Source organism: Sinocyclocheilus grahami, unplaced genomic scaffold (genome assembly GCF_001515645.1).
Source record: "Sinocyclocheilus grahami isolate Dianchi unplaced genomic scaffold, SAMN03320097.WGS_v1.1 scaffold655.1, whole genome shotgun sequence".
Classification (NCBI taxonomy): Eukaryota; Metazoa; Chordata; class Actinopteri; order Cypriniformes; family Cyprinidae; genus Sinocyclocheilus; species Sinocyclocheilus grahami.
The window spans coordinates 217,805-233,294 of NW_015505834.1; the positions used below are offsets into that span (position 1 = coordinate 217,805).

General features: G+C 36.3%; 1 long non-coding RNA gene across 1 annotated transcript in view; it reads right to left on the bottom strand.

The window, feature by feature from the left end:
- Positions 1-9,585, bottom strand: part of LOC107558692 (uncharacterized) — a 26,322-nt gene extending 16,737 nt beyond the window's left edge. Inside the window, exon 1 of the long non-coding RNA XR_001605517.1 lies at positions 8,862-9,585. This is a non-coding gene — a long non-coding RNA (uncharacterized lncRNA). The remainder of the gene's footprint in view (positions 1-8,861) is intronic.
- Positions 9,586-15,490: the final 5,905 nt, after the last annotated feature.

Here is a 15,490-nt window from a genome sequence, read left to right on the forward strand (position 1 = left end):
GTGAAACGTCTTTTGCGCCGCTCACTTTGTTCCTTTTTTTTTTTTTTTGCTTGATGATTTAAATGATTCTTTATTTAATTTGTAATTGTTATTTGGAACTATTTTTATTGGCGGATTAAAAAATATGTGATATAACTTCTTGTACATATAACTGTTGTATAAAAGCAATACCACACTCACAAATTGGATTATTGTACTGAATATCTGCAGAGTTTGGCCATTCACACCCTTGTGAATATTGCTTAACCATAAAGTTATGAAAACGAAAGGGAGATCAATCGATCAATCATCACGGTTGACATGTCAGGACCACGAGAATATTAGAATAAGGCCGACCTCATTTACATACACAGTATATTTGTATATTTTCAACAGTAGTTTTCACATTCAAAAAATTAGCCAATCATTTACATTTAGAAGTCTTAAAAGATTAAGCAAAACCAGACTGTTTCATTCTAAAGAACCGAGATAGAGGAAATGTCTAAAATTACAAAATTACAACTGATTTTGCTGCGAGAAGCCTTGACTAATGTTCTATTCAGAAATAAACTGCTACAAAAGGATGGCCTGATGGCCTGATGGGTAGAGCATGTGCTTCGACATGTTGTGTATGTGGGAGACTTCGAATCCAGGTTGGGTCATTTCCTGATCCGATTCGTCCTTCCACCCACCCATGTTTCTTGACTCTCACAGTCTAAATCAATAAAATGGCTAAAATCCCAAAAATGGAAACACAGCCCCTGTAACAAATGTGACCCTGGACCACAAAACCAGTCATAAGTAGCACGGGTATATTTGAAGCAATAGCCAAAAATATTGAATAACATTGAATGAATGAATGAATAAGGCATTTAGCGCTTATATTGTGTATTGCTGAACACCCAAAGCGCTTTACAATCATATGGTCTTAAGTCGCTGGGGTATATTTGTAGCAATATGTTTGGGTAACATTGTATGGTCAAAATTATCAATTTTTCTTTTATGCCAAAAATCATTAGGATATTAAGTAAAGATCATGTTCTATGATCATATTTTGTAAATTTCCTACCGCAAATATATCAAAGCTTAATTTTTGATTAGTAATATGCATTGCTAAGAACTTAATTTGGACAACTTTAATTAGCGATTTTCTCAATATTTCGATTTTTTTGCACCCTCAGATTCCAGATGTTCAAATAGTTGTATCTTAGCCAAACGTTGTATCTTAACAAACCATACATCAACGCAAAGCTTATTTATTCAGCTTTCCGATTTCAAATGGAGCTTTCTCAATTTCAAAAGATGTACCCATATGACTGGTTTTGTGGTCCAGTGTCACAAATGGTCAACAGGTATTTGCAGGCCAAACCCCTCATGCATATAGATAGAGAAAAAAGCCTATAAAGTGCAGCCAAAGCAGACATTTGAGATCTACTGCCAATGTAAGCGAGATGAGGCAGTTTGTAGCACTTATTAATAATGAGTTCATGCACAGGGTCATGCGGGATACACGCAGCAGTTCTGAATGCAGCACAGCGTTTGTGTTATTCAACTCAGCCAGGTGTTGTTGGAAGGGAGGGCTCGCTTCACAGGCGGAGCCACCTCTATGCCATCTCCCTATTGGTGCGTTACTGTCACCTCAGCCTACCAGGAAAGAACACAAAGCTTATCTTTGCCTGGACTCATTTGAATTTTGTCTAAAAAAGCAGAGTATGAATATGCAAAAAAAAAGGAACAAAAACGATAGAATCTCTTTACCCTTTACAGCTAAGCCCCTCTCTGATGCCTGTGACATTTTGTGTGCTGAGATGGGCTGAGGGTGATGAAACACGACACTGATGCTCAGCGCTCACATCGTAATCGGCATTTCTCTGAACACGCCCTCTGAGGGTCAGGGCAGGTCACACGGCCCCGCCCTCGCCAACTCCACCGTGCCATTTTCCCACTCCGCCATCGTTATAGTTAAGTGTCTTTAATTAGTCGAGGGCAGAGAGAGAGCGAGGTCTGATTGCAATTATATCCTTTCACTGGCATTCTCTCATCAGCCTCAAATTCTGTATGAAAACCGGAGCGCTACTCATTACAGAAACGGACGTTTTTGACTTCAATAATGTGCTCTCGAAATAACGAGTGTTTGGATTTTCGAAATATTTGAACATCAGATATTTTTAGAGATATGGTCATCACAGTATATACTTGACGTGATATAAATAGAGCTTCTTCGTACGTCAAGGAAATATGCAAATATTGAAACTCAAAAGGATCTGTCCAGATCACACTTCAGACAAAAATGAAATGAAAGATCTAATCAATTATATTTTGCATTGAGAAAATGAAGCCATTTTCAGCCCCATTAAGATCTGTTGCATTATTTCTTCCATTATTATTATGACAATTAGTCATTTCCCTCCATTTGTCATTACCGTAATGCAAAAAAACTCATTACTTTAATGTCATCTGTGTCAGCCAGCTAGATAATTTTGTCTTGGTGATATATTTACATCAGAAGAATTCTCAAAGCAACAACATTCAATATGACACAGGAAACCAAATATACTACTAGACGTAAAAAATATGCATCAATGTAAGGCATGCTAACTAAAACGATAACAACAACCATACATTTTTTATTATATGCTGAAATTTGGTGAATTACAAAAACCTCATCCACACTAGGTGCATAACAAAGTGCATCAGCAAACATGAGATTCACGTAAGCTTTGTTCACACCAATCACAATAACGATAACTATCCTACATTTTTTTAAATTGCTGTTATTCTGGGAAAATAATGCAAACCACAGCAGAGGCATAAAACGTACATTAGTGAACGTAAAACTAGTACGCAAGGTCACACCAAGGGCGATAACTATAACTATAAAATTTTGTCCGTTTACACCAAGAACGATAACTGTAGGCCTTAACTTTTAATATCTGCTGTAATTCTATGAGAATAGTTAAATCCATGATAACAACACAGAGGAACAATAGTGTTGGAATTATTTTCAGATCTTTTTTTTTTTTCAGCTGAAGAACAATACAATTTTTTACCAGGCAATCAGAATCAACCAGACTTTAAAGAGCTCGAGCACCCAAAGGGATAGTTCGCCTAAAAATGAAAATTCTGTCATTAAGTACTCACCCTCATGTCATTCTAAACCCGTAAGACCTCCGTTCATCTTCAGAACACAAATTAAGATATTTTTGATGAATTCCGAGAGCTTTCTGATCCTCCCATAGACAGCAACACAACTGACACGTTCAAGACCCAGAAAGGTAGTAAAGACGTCATTAAAATAGTCCATGTGACATCAGTGGTTCAACCTGAATTTTATGAAGCTACGAGAATACTTTTTGTGAGCAAAGAAAACAAAAATAACAACTTAATTCAACAATTCTTCTCTTCCGTGAGCCACTGATGTCACATGGACTATTTTAGTGATGTTCTTACTACGTTTCTGGGCCTTCGGATTTCAACAAAAATATCTTGATTTGTGTTCCGAAGATGAACAAAGGTCTTAAAAGTGTGTAACGACATGAGGGTGAGTATTAAATGACAGAATTTTAAATTGAATTTTTGGGTGAACTATCCCTTTAAAGCAACATATGACAAAACTGCAGCACAAGCTTATAATAACAGAACATTAGTATGTGTTGTTGTGGATGCTAAAATGTAGTATTGTCATACACTGGCCTGATTCAGCAAGTGACCGTTCTGTCAACTGCCCCAAACACTCGCACACAGGCACTGGGCCATCCTTAATGGTCAGCCCTGGTATTACAGTAATGAGAATCACTATTAGGAATAAACTTAAAAACAACACTCTTGAATCATTACTGTAATGAGAATACGGAGCGATAATGAGCTTCATTGTCATGAATAGGCTTCATTTGAAGCATGTTAAAACAAGCTATTACTATTATTATTTTGAGGTAAAATGTGTCCTGAGAGATTCAAGAGATTCACGCTGTCAACTATCACTGCAAGTTGTATAGTTTGTTTTCCTCCGGGTTTTATACTTCTCTTAATTAATTAACAAATGCATCCTTCTTGTTTATCTCTCCGAGCATTCGCTAAATAAAAGCTCTGGGTGCTAATGCAAATGAAAATGCGCAGGTGTGACTGGTTTTCTTGATAGGGGAGACGTTATTTCCACAACGACAAACAAAAAGCCGCTGCTACTTGCTGCTTAATGTTATTAATAAGACGTGTTGCTGAAAAAAATCTGGTGGGGAAATTAAAACTTTAAAATGATCTTTTTAAAATGGAGCGGAAAAGAAGACAAGGCTTTAAAGATAGTTAATAATGGTTTGATCATTTTTATAACCTGGCTGGGGGATATTCTGTAATTAACAGGGGCAGAGAAAATGAAATCAGGTTGTCAGGGTTGCAGAAGTTAATAATGTAAAAGCGCAATTTTCACCATTCATTAATCTAGAGTGCACATCGCTGGAGGTTATCTGCAGGATTTTTTAAGTGTGGACCAGCTATTGTTTTGACACGCAGCATCAGGGTATTGCTGAGAAAAAAGGGTGTAGACTAAAAACAAACACAAGAGCCAAATACTTCACCCAAGAATGAAAGTCGTAATTTACTCAGCCTCACTAACACTTGGTGCATCATGTTTGGTTACAAGACAAGTGAGAACCAATGATCATAGCATTTTTGCATAAAAATATAAATAATTGTACAAATATGTATGTATATGTCTTCTGTAGAACACAATAGGAGATGTTTTGAAAAAAGCTCATGCTGCTCTTTTCCATACAATGAAACTGAATAAGGGGCTTGAGCTGTCAAATCCAGTATACACTTTAGAGATGCACCGATACTGATCCCGATATTGATAGCTGATTATCCAGAATGATATCTGCCAATACCGATAGTTTGATTTTCTTACGGAAAAACATCTCTGCTAACCAATGCTTTAAAATATACAGGCAACCCTCTCATTTGGTTTATTACTATAATATTAAAGGTTATATATGTCATATATATGTGTTTGCAATGAAATAAAAATATTAGTGCGCTGTTCAGTAAAACTACTTAGTGCATATATTAATTTAACTGCAGCCTGCCCGATCGACATCATACTGCAATATGGATTTTATTTCAACATATCACGCACCTTTAACCCAAATGCAAATGAGATCTGAGATTAGCAGATTTTCAGTTTTGTTCTTTGCCAGTTATTTTTTTTTGTCTGTTCCTAAAGCTAAGCCAACGTTTGACAGAAAAGAGCATAAAGAGCTTGTTGCATCATTTTTGGATCTTGACAAGCAAAGCCCCTCATTCATTGTATGGAAAAGAGCAGCATTACATTTTTCTAAATATCTTCTTTTGTGTCCCACAGAAGAAAGAGTCATACGAGCTTTTGGGTGAATATTTATGAACCATGAACCATAAAATTGCTCTGGCAAAACCACTTTACTCACATGGCAACAGAGAACCAAGTATTAACTATTATGAAAAACCATTTCAAAACATGGTAATACAGTGCATAAAACCCAAAACTGGATGCGGCAATTGATCCTATGGGCACTGTGGGGTGCTCGGTTGCTGTTTTTGATGTTGAAAGCAGCAAAGAGTAAAACCATGGAAACAGGAGGGTGGGTGTTCAAAGGGAGGTTTCACATTATATAATATTCAGTACCAACGATGCCACCAAGGAGGATATTGAGACAAACTGCCCTCACAGACCTCAATTACAGCTAAGATTCACAATACAAATCTAGCGTTTATAATGCAATTACCTAAACATACGCTGAGCCCATCTACAAACAAAGGCATTTTACACACATCTGTCTATAACAGGCAGTAAAGCCGGTGAAAGAAAAACGGCCACTTCCCTGGAAAGGCACAAATATTATACAGCTGACATCGAACAAATCAATATCCTCGAGTCTCAAGCCATCCGCTTCGACTAGGTTTCACCACAACATGTTGCTGTGCCAAATTGCCCTGTTACCACGAGCATTGCCAGACAATAACATTTTCCATCAGACCAAATTGAGGAATCGAAGAGTGAATTTGTGGCCGAGCGCTCTCTGTCGGAGCTGTTTGGATGCATGCCAGGCTCAAATGATCTTTAGTTTTATCAATCTCGGACTCAAAACAAGCCAAACTAGCGCCTGGCCTCCCAGCTTGGGCTTAAAGGGAAACGCAGGACTGATGTTGTTCTCCTGCAGTGCGAGCAATTTTGAAATGAATATCAAAGACGTTAGACAGACAACAGACCATCTCCTTCCTGACGGAGATATTATGCAACGTGTGAATAATTCCTCAGCCATTTGATGCTTCTTTGATGGCCTTGTTATTCAAGTTATTGGATTTACGGATCATGCGTGCAGAGGCAGGCATCAAAATTTGCGCAATAATATCTCAGAGTTAAAGAATTCAGGGTGTTATTGACAGCAGGCAGATAACTGTGCAATAAAATAACTGAATGATGTGTAAAATATAAAGGTGTTTAAACCTGCAGGTTAGGATCATGCATCAGGCTCAGTCTGTATGAAAGGATTTTAGTTTTTGTCTTGTTTTCCAATTAAAGTATCTAAACATCATGAAACAAGATCAAATGACATTTAGAAGGTTAAGACTTGTTTTCATAAAAGTTTGGATTTATTTTTCACACGCACATTGGCAAAGTATGAACCTTGTTTCAAGCAAGAACATCCATGAATTTATGCTTTCAACAAAATTTAAAACCGTTTGTCAGTAATCTAAGAAAATAAACATATATTGAATTTTAGATATACATATTTAAATAAACATAAACATTGAATTTGAGATATATTTAACTTAAAAACCTTTTACATTGAATTTTAGATATACATATTTAAATAAACGTTAATATTGTATTCTAGATACACATATGTAACTTTAAAAAAACAGTTTACATTGAAGTTTAGATATACATATCTAAATATTTAAACATAAATATTGAATTCTACACATATTTAACTTAAAAAACGTTTATGTTGAATTGTTGATAATACATATCTACAGTACATATTTAACAAAACGTAATTATTGAATTCTAGATATACATCCGTAACTTTAAAAAAAACGTAGAATTTTTGATATATTTAAATGAACATAAATATTGATTTAACTTTTAAAATGTGTACACTGAATTTTATATATATATATATATATATATATTTAAATATGCATTTATATAGAATTTTGGGAAAATACGTTTTCAAATATTATATATGTATGCAAGCACACATTTTTACACACATACATTTTTAAATATTTAAATAAACACATATATTTCATTTTAGATATGAATATTTAACTTTAAATGAAAGTTTTAAACAAGTTTGCTTAGAACTTTAATAGTCTTTTAAAGGATGTTTGGATAAAACCTAAGAAATATATATTTTTGGAGTGTAAGTATAACACATTAAAGGGACGAGGGGTGTGGAGTCAATTTTCTTTGAACAAACAGGGTTCTTCATCTGCCATCATATCTAATAATTTCCTCCGATTCCCTTTCTCAGACTGTGATGGAGGAGGATTAATTCTCTATGTCTGCTTTTTATCTTGGAGGGACCCCGCTGTGTGCGTCGAGTGTGTGAACATGTGTTTAGTCTGCCTGAGCAACTATTTTAACCTCTTTCTCTCTCTCACTTTTTATTGTGATCGTCTAGTCATGCATCTGTGACCAGAGCTTGCAAACAACAACTGAATTTCACCTAAAAAGTAGGCAATGATCCTTAATGACTTTTATTTATCTTTGTTTTTTTTAAAGCTGAAGTGTATAATTTCTGTTATTGCCAGCGTCAACATACGTAACTACAAAAATAATGAGTTTTTCCGTGTCTTTCATTGCTCAGACAAACAGATGGTTTATACTGGTGCCACACTGTTACACTTTTCAGGGAAACTGACCTACATATGGTTCACTTACAACTGTCTCTGCTTATTAAAAAGGAAGTATTTTAGCATGCATTAATTACACATCATTAAACAATTCAAAATGAAGTCAAAACAACCAGCATCATAATGATTTTCCACTATCCACACATGCAGGTGCACGATGTTCAGATAGCAGTTCATTGAATGCATCCTCATAAACACTTGCGCAGATTGCTGTTACTACAAAATAGATAACTGCGAAAACATCACTCTTACAATCTTTCCAAATATTATTGCTTAGTAAACATACATTTTGATACAAGGTTGCCATATTGGAAACACATAGAACAGTGAACCAGGTGTCAACAAGGACTTTCCTCAACAGATGGAGTCCATAGTGCAATGAAGCAGAAAAACGCTTCATTTATTAAAAATCGTTAAATGTCATCGGCAGCTTGAGAATCCAGTCAATCCTTGATGCATAACATGAAAACAAATTGAATGTGCATCAAGGTCTCAGGGTAAAATTCATATGGATGTAGAGGAGAAAGTGTGTTTTTAGTTGCTGTGGCCATTATTTATTTATTTTCACTATTCTAATCTCTTTTAAATGATGACATTAATTTGTAAAAGGAACAGATATGACCAGTCTCTCAAGTAATAAGAAAAACTGCATGCCTAAAAATAGTAAAATATTTTTTAAATGGCGCAGATGACAGTGTCTTCAAAAGTATTTTATGTGAACATACACATTTACTGAAATAATGTTTGCAAATATCTAAATAAGCATAGTTTACATTAGTATAGAGTATTTCTGATACCATAGTCAATATTAGATCAAAAATAAAGCATTCTCCAAAGCAAACTGACATTGTATAACAACTTGTTTATGACATTTAGACATAATTAGACATATTTCCACACAACAAATGCTATTTTTCCTCCATGACTATTCAAAGGCAGTCTAAATGCGAGAGTTTGCCAGCAAAATAACAACGACACAAGCAAAACTGTACCTTAAACTCATCTCCAGCATGTCAAGAGTATTCTTGTGTTCATAAGCGACGAGAGAGAGAGAATTAAAGAGACAGACAGACAGAGGGAGACAGACAGACAGAAAGAGAGAGAGAGAGAGAGACAGCATAAGGAGGAGGAGAGTGAGAGAAGTGCATGTGGGATGAAGGGAAGAGAGAAACAGATGGAGCTCAAGAGAACAGTGAGGGTTCAAGAGACAGACAGAAGGGAAAATGAACCGAGGGAGGAGGAGGAGGAGGAGGAGGAGGGTGTTACATGGGCGTGTGTGTGAGAGAGAGGCAGGAATGCACACACTACACTATTGTAAAATGGGAATCTGTCTGTGTGCGTGGACAGAAAGGAGAAAAAGAAATGTGTGTGCGCACTTATTAACCGAAAGCAAACAAGTGAACATCATAAACTGTAACCTCATACCGCTGTTGAGAGGGTGCGAGCATCATAACGGGAGAGACAGAAGAAAAGACGGAGAGCAACAGGTTGATGAGCAGTCTCCCTAGAAACAGCGGGGAACAGCTGTCCTGTGGTTTCGTGTTCACTCGATGCAAACGAGCGAAGCAACAAACTACAGCCAACGACACGCCATTAAGAATCAACTAAACTACCTGCGTAGTTTCTCACCTCGCCAATCTCGTGTTTACACGATAAACGATGTGTGAATTCGCAACAGCATACTACTCTTATTTCTATCATTTCTTTATCCAACATATTTTACAAGCTATTTCCTGTGAATTTGCGAGACTTCAGATTCTTTAGCTGCTACAGATAAATAAGTGAAAACGGTAAAACCTTTGCGCTGCAAAACCAGTGTGTTTATGAGTATGATAGTAAATTAAAATAATGTGATACCAAATATCAGTTTGCAGTTTAAAGCAGCGTTGTACAGGTCAAATAACCTGAAGCGATTGACACCGGAAGTCTCGCACATTCAAGTTAGATCAAGTTAGTTGGCCATGCCCGCACTTGATCTTGTTATGCGTTTTAGTCGTTCATTTACACGGCAAATGTGTTTTGGTGGGCTACAAATTGTTTCAAAGTGCAAGTTTTTGTAAATGATATCAGTACCGTCCCAGTGTAAACTACAAAAACGCAAATTTGTGAAAATGTGAGGTCATGTGCATATGCATATGCTACTTGTTGTGAGTGTTTCTTTACAAACTGCCGTCTCCAGATATTGGCCTGGCATGCATAAAACAGTTTTAGTCAATTTAGTGAATACACGTGAATGGGAAAGTTACAAGTGAAACTTTTCAAAAACACAAAGGAAAAACGTTTACGTTCTTAGTAAAATGCTATTTTGTAAAATGTTAACATACCCTAAAAATAACTAGTAAATAACTAGGGGCCAGTTTACTAACATCTTGCACCAGCGCAAACCGTCTTTTGCCGTTATAATAGTAATAATATAATATAATATAATAGTACTGTCAGGTTTTACTAAAGAAGCTCAGTGAAGAATTAGTGCTGAAAAGGAGTGGACAATTATTTTTGCGCCTGACCTTATTGAATATGCATTTGTACTAATGTTTGTGCTCGTCAAATTACTGGTATTTGCGCCATTATTTAACGCCCAAATAAAGCATGTCTTAAACTATTTTGCGCTAGGAGGAGGCACTGCAGAGAGCGCGTGGTAGAAGGGAGAGTATTTTTTCCACGTCTATTAATTTATTTAGAAAGCAAGAACACATTGTCCAAACATATTGTTTAAAGGGATAGTTCACCCAAAAATGAAAATTTGAGGTTTATCTGCTTACCCCCAGGGCATCCAAGATGTAGGTGACTTTGTTTATTCAGTAGAACAAAAATTATGATTTTTAAGTCCAACCGTTGCAGTCTATCAGTCGTATAATGCATGGCAATGGTAACAAAATCTATGAGAGTAAACAAAACATGCACAGACAAATCCAAATTAAACCCTGCGGCTCATGACGACACATTGATGTCCTAAGACACGAAACGATCGGTTTGTGCCAGAAACCAAACAGTATTTATATCATATTTTACCTCTAATACACCACTATGTCCAACTGTCTTTGGGCGCGCACACGGCATCCGGTGCGTGAGGTGTGTACGCGCTCCGGCGTAGTTTATGCAAGCACCGGAAGTGATCACTCGCGAGTATACGTCAGTCATTGTTTACACAAGGCACAAACATTGTAGGTACGATACTTTTAAATTTCAGTGCCACATTTTTAGAACTCTGTGTCAAGTACGGGAGACACAGCAAAAGATGCGAGATGCAAGCGCAACGGTCAAACGTGTCGGTCTAGTCTAGTGCATGTTTACATACAGTAGAAAACAATTGAAAAGCAGCAGTGGAATTCAACACATTCTTTGTGAATGGCCTCAAAGAGTAGTATGCTAGTATGCTGTTTTGAATTCAGCAACAGTGTTTGATGAGGCCCTGGCGACTCATCCTGTTTACTATTCATTCACTTATTAAAAAATCTTTTTGGAGATAAACTGATTCAATATTTATCTTATATTTCCCCCATATAAATAAATGGGTAACTATGGTGGGACGTGTTTCCCCCATGGTAAACCATGTCAACATTATTTGACAAATTGCAGATTATAACTTTGATTATTATAATTAAAGCCTTCTAATTTGACATTATAAGTGTATGAAACAGCATTGTGAATTGGTTAGTTCACATACATTGCATTGCAGTGTTTTGTGATGATCCAGTTAAAGGATAATTCACCCAACCTTTGGATACCAGCATTCTTTAAAGTATCTTATTTTGTGTTCAGCAGAACAAAGTAAGTCATACAGGTTTGGAACAACATGACGGTGAGTATACATTACAGAATTTTCATTTTTGGGTTTAAGTTACCGGTTAGGCATGAAATTACCATAATGTACAAATAAATCATGTAACTGGTTCATTCAGTGTTAGCTAGCTAGACTGTTTCCTAGTTCTAGTTTGGCATGTCACCACTTGTGCACTTGCGTTATAGTAGTCAGCTTCACCGATTAAAATGGAAGTGTCTTAGCTCTATAGTCAGTAATGGAAACATTCTACTTTATTGCTTCACCACTCACAATCTTGCTGTATAGATCTTTTTTTTTTTTTAACAAAGTGTTCTGCTTTGACACGCTGCATTGTGATCAAAATCATTAAATATAATTTAAAGCTTGTAGTCAACTCTGTTAATTATAATGTTAGAATTTTGTCGCATTGCTGTTGGTGTAGGTGTGAGATGAAGGACAGAGAGGGTTGTGTGTAAATGTGTGCGTGTGTGTTTTCCAGCTTCATTGTCTATGATATCTATTATTGAGATGGACCCCCCTCGTCAGTAACCGGATACGACTGGACAAACACAGCTAACAGAACATTCCAATTAACTAGCGCTGTTGAAAGAGCCGCCGACTTACTCTGTGTGACACTAAACGCAAACAACAGATAATATAGTACAAATGGAAAAGTAGATTAAAGGAAAGCAGGGCTGTATAAAAGGTAACCCATGTAACATCACATACAGGTCCACAGTAAAGGAAAGCTCATACCACATTACATTTTTAAGGGGTCTGACAATGCCAGGCAAGGAGAATTTTACCTCAGGTCAAATTAACATCAAACCAGCAGTGATATTTCAACATGTCTGCATTTGCCGCAACATGCTGGGTCTGACACATCTAGTGAAAATTGTCTGTGAGATTATTTTCAAGAGAAGCAGCCTGATCCAGAATTATAATTCAATTAATAATTTATTTCTCTCTGAAATACAGCAAGACAGCTGGATGAACTACACCTCCCAAAACAAGAAATCAAGTTGACACAGGATTTGCACGCTCTATATTTCAAGGATACATGTGAGTTGAAGTTGTTTTGGTGGTTCATAGACACTCCTACACACCAAACCTCCCCAAATCTGCTTGCCGATACTCTCCGGAGGGCAGTGAAAGACCTCCAGTTGGGAGGGAGTGTTTGGGGTCTTCCGCTGTTCACTATCATTCGCAGGATGAAATGTATTAAAAAAAGAGTCCTTGGATTCAAACTATGGGCTCTTTGTTAGATTTTCTCTGTTGTGTGGATAGTTCAGGGACTGATATCCATCTAGTCTACATTCACACCTCAGATGCTGGAAAGTTAATCAACACCAGCTAATGAGTATTCACTTCCTGCTCGGCGTTCTTGATGTTTTTGCAGTTTTTGCAGTTTTTGGCAGGTTTTGTGAAAAACCTGCCAAAAACATTTATTTAACATGAAAACTAAAAGAATTCAATAAGAAATCGCATTTAAAGTCCAAATATAGGATATTTTGCATCGCATCTTCTATTTTCATGACCCCATGATTTTCTTTCCTGTTTCATATCGACAGGAAGGAGGGAGGAGCATGCTAAGTCTAGACAGAATTTGATTGGATAATGATTTGTACACGCCTCTGTGTGCAAGATGAGTCATCAATATTTTTAGTCCTTCAAAAGAGATGCATATATATGCTAAAAGGTTGTTTTTTCCCCCCAAGTTTTTAATGGGTAGCCTAGCATAGATGAGAACATAGAAAGTCCTTTTATCATTAAAAATTGTTTTACAGGGGGAAAAAAAGTCATTACCATAAAGTAATAACAAATCCATTCTCATTACTGCAATGAAAAAAATGCTATATTCAATTGTAAAGTATTAATAAAGCAATGTAGTGTTTGTTGTAGTCCTTTTGTTTTTACTTATTTAAATAAGAAACAAAAAAATATGGCAAGTAAAAATCTAATGAGAATTTTCATTGAAAATAATAGGAATTACAAAAGTCAAGTAAACTACATGAAAAAATTGGCGTAGAATCAATTTTCGCTCAGAAATTGCTATTAAATTTCAGAATCATAAAGAAACACCGAGTTGTTAAGAGTTAAATATACCATTTTGAAGTAGACAAACTGAAATAGTACTTAAAATGTACTCCAATAATCAAACCTAATTTGTTTACAGTGCATTTGCACGTATTTAGGTAATGAGACTCTGTGGGTGAAATGTGCCTTAAGTTAACTGTCATGAAAATAATGTCAGGTTTAATTTTCTTTATGCAAAATGCAAATGCGACCTGGTCCTGTTTTTGTGAGATTTACCAAAAACAAGTAAAACTCAGTTCTAACCTCAGTCTCGCTATCAAAAACAAAACAGAACGGATAACAGCAAGACAAAAAAGAAAGAGGAACTGCCAACTCATGTTACTGTGGGGAGGGCCAGACCGGTGTTCATTTCCCTTTAATATTGTAGGGAGGTAATAAAGAGGAGAGAACTGAAACCAGCCCAGCTGACAGTGAGGCCAGATAGGAACGGCCATATGATCCCATCAAAGCCAGCCTGCCTTTTACCTGAGCTGCAGCGTCTGTGGGGGAGAACGCAGAAACCAGAACGCTGAGATGTTCTGTCAGCCCGGCTTTATAAACTGACCCTGACGCTGGAGCATGTCAACATGAATTCACTGCAACCAGATAACCAACACTCAGAAACACATACAGCTATATGTTGTAGGCTACAGAGAGAGATACCACAAATATGAGATTCCAGTTAGTCTCAATCTGTGTTTTTCTGGACATGAGACTTGGATGTTGTGTCGCTGTAAAGTTGAACTGAAAGCTGCATTTCCTGTAATACTGCTGAACTATCAATGATTTAAAAAAAAAAAACTACTCACAATCATGTTGTTCTAAACCTGTTTGGCTTTCTTTCTTCTGTGGAACACAAAAGAAGATATTTTGAAGAATGTATGGACAAAAACAGTTGAAACAATGAAAGTCAATGGGGTCCAACATTCTACCCTACTGACTTTCATTGTATGAGGGGAGGGAACTTGAGGTCTTTTCCAAAATATACTCTTTTGGGAACAACACAAGGGTCAAAATTACGTTTTATTTTTTGTTGATTTATTCCATAGAGACTTGGGGGTTCCATAGACACATGAGACACAGGGAAGGGGAATGTTTTTTAAAAGTTGAACTTCTTTTAACGTGTTTGTCAAATGCGAGATGCTGCAAACGATGCAAGATGTGAGTGCAATGGTTAACATGTCTGTCTAGCATGGTTTCTGCCATTAAATAGGCCTAAATAAAAGGTAATTATGACTTTTTTCACAATTCAGAGTTTATATCTCACAATTTTTTACAAAGTAAACAATACAAAAGGTAATTGTGAATTTTATCTTACAATTCTAATTTTTCCCCCTCACAATTCTTAGTTCATTTCTTGCAATTCTGATTTTATTATTTTTCAGAATTGCAAGGAATAAAAGTCTGAACTGTAAGATACAAAGTCACAATTACCTTTAAAAAAAAATTGTTTTCCATAGTTTTCCATAGTCTAGCTTGTGTTTACATAGAAAACCGATGGAAAAGCAGTGCAGTGGAACTGAAAAACACATTCTGTGTGAACAGACTCATGCTAAAACATGCTAAAACAATTCCAAACGTCTTATTAACCACATAGCAAAATGTCCCCTTTAATTCAATGGTACTTGCTGTTTCTTTGTAACTATTTGTGAAATTTGCTTACTTCAGTGTAGCACTGTTGTGGAACGTAGCTGTATGTAAACATCCAACCACAAAATCTAATATCTCAAACACCCTAAAGTAAATGTTTTTGGTTCACTAAAAACTCATGAGGACAAAACC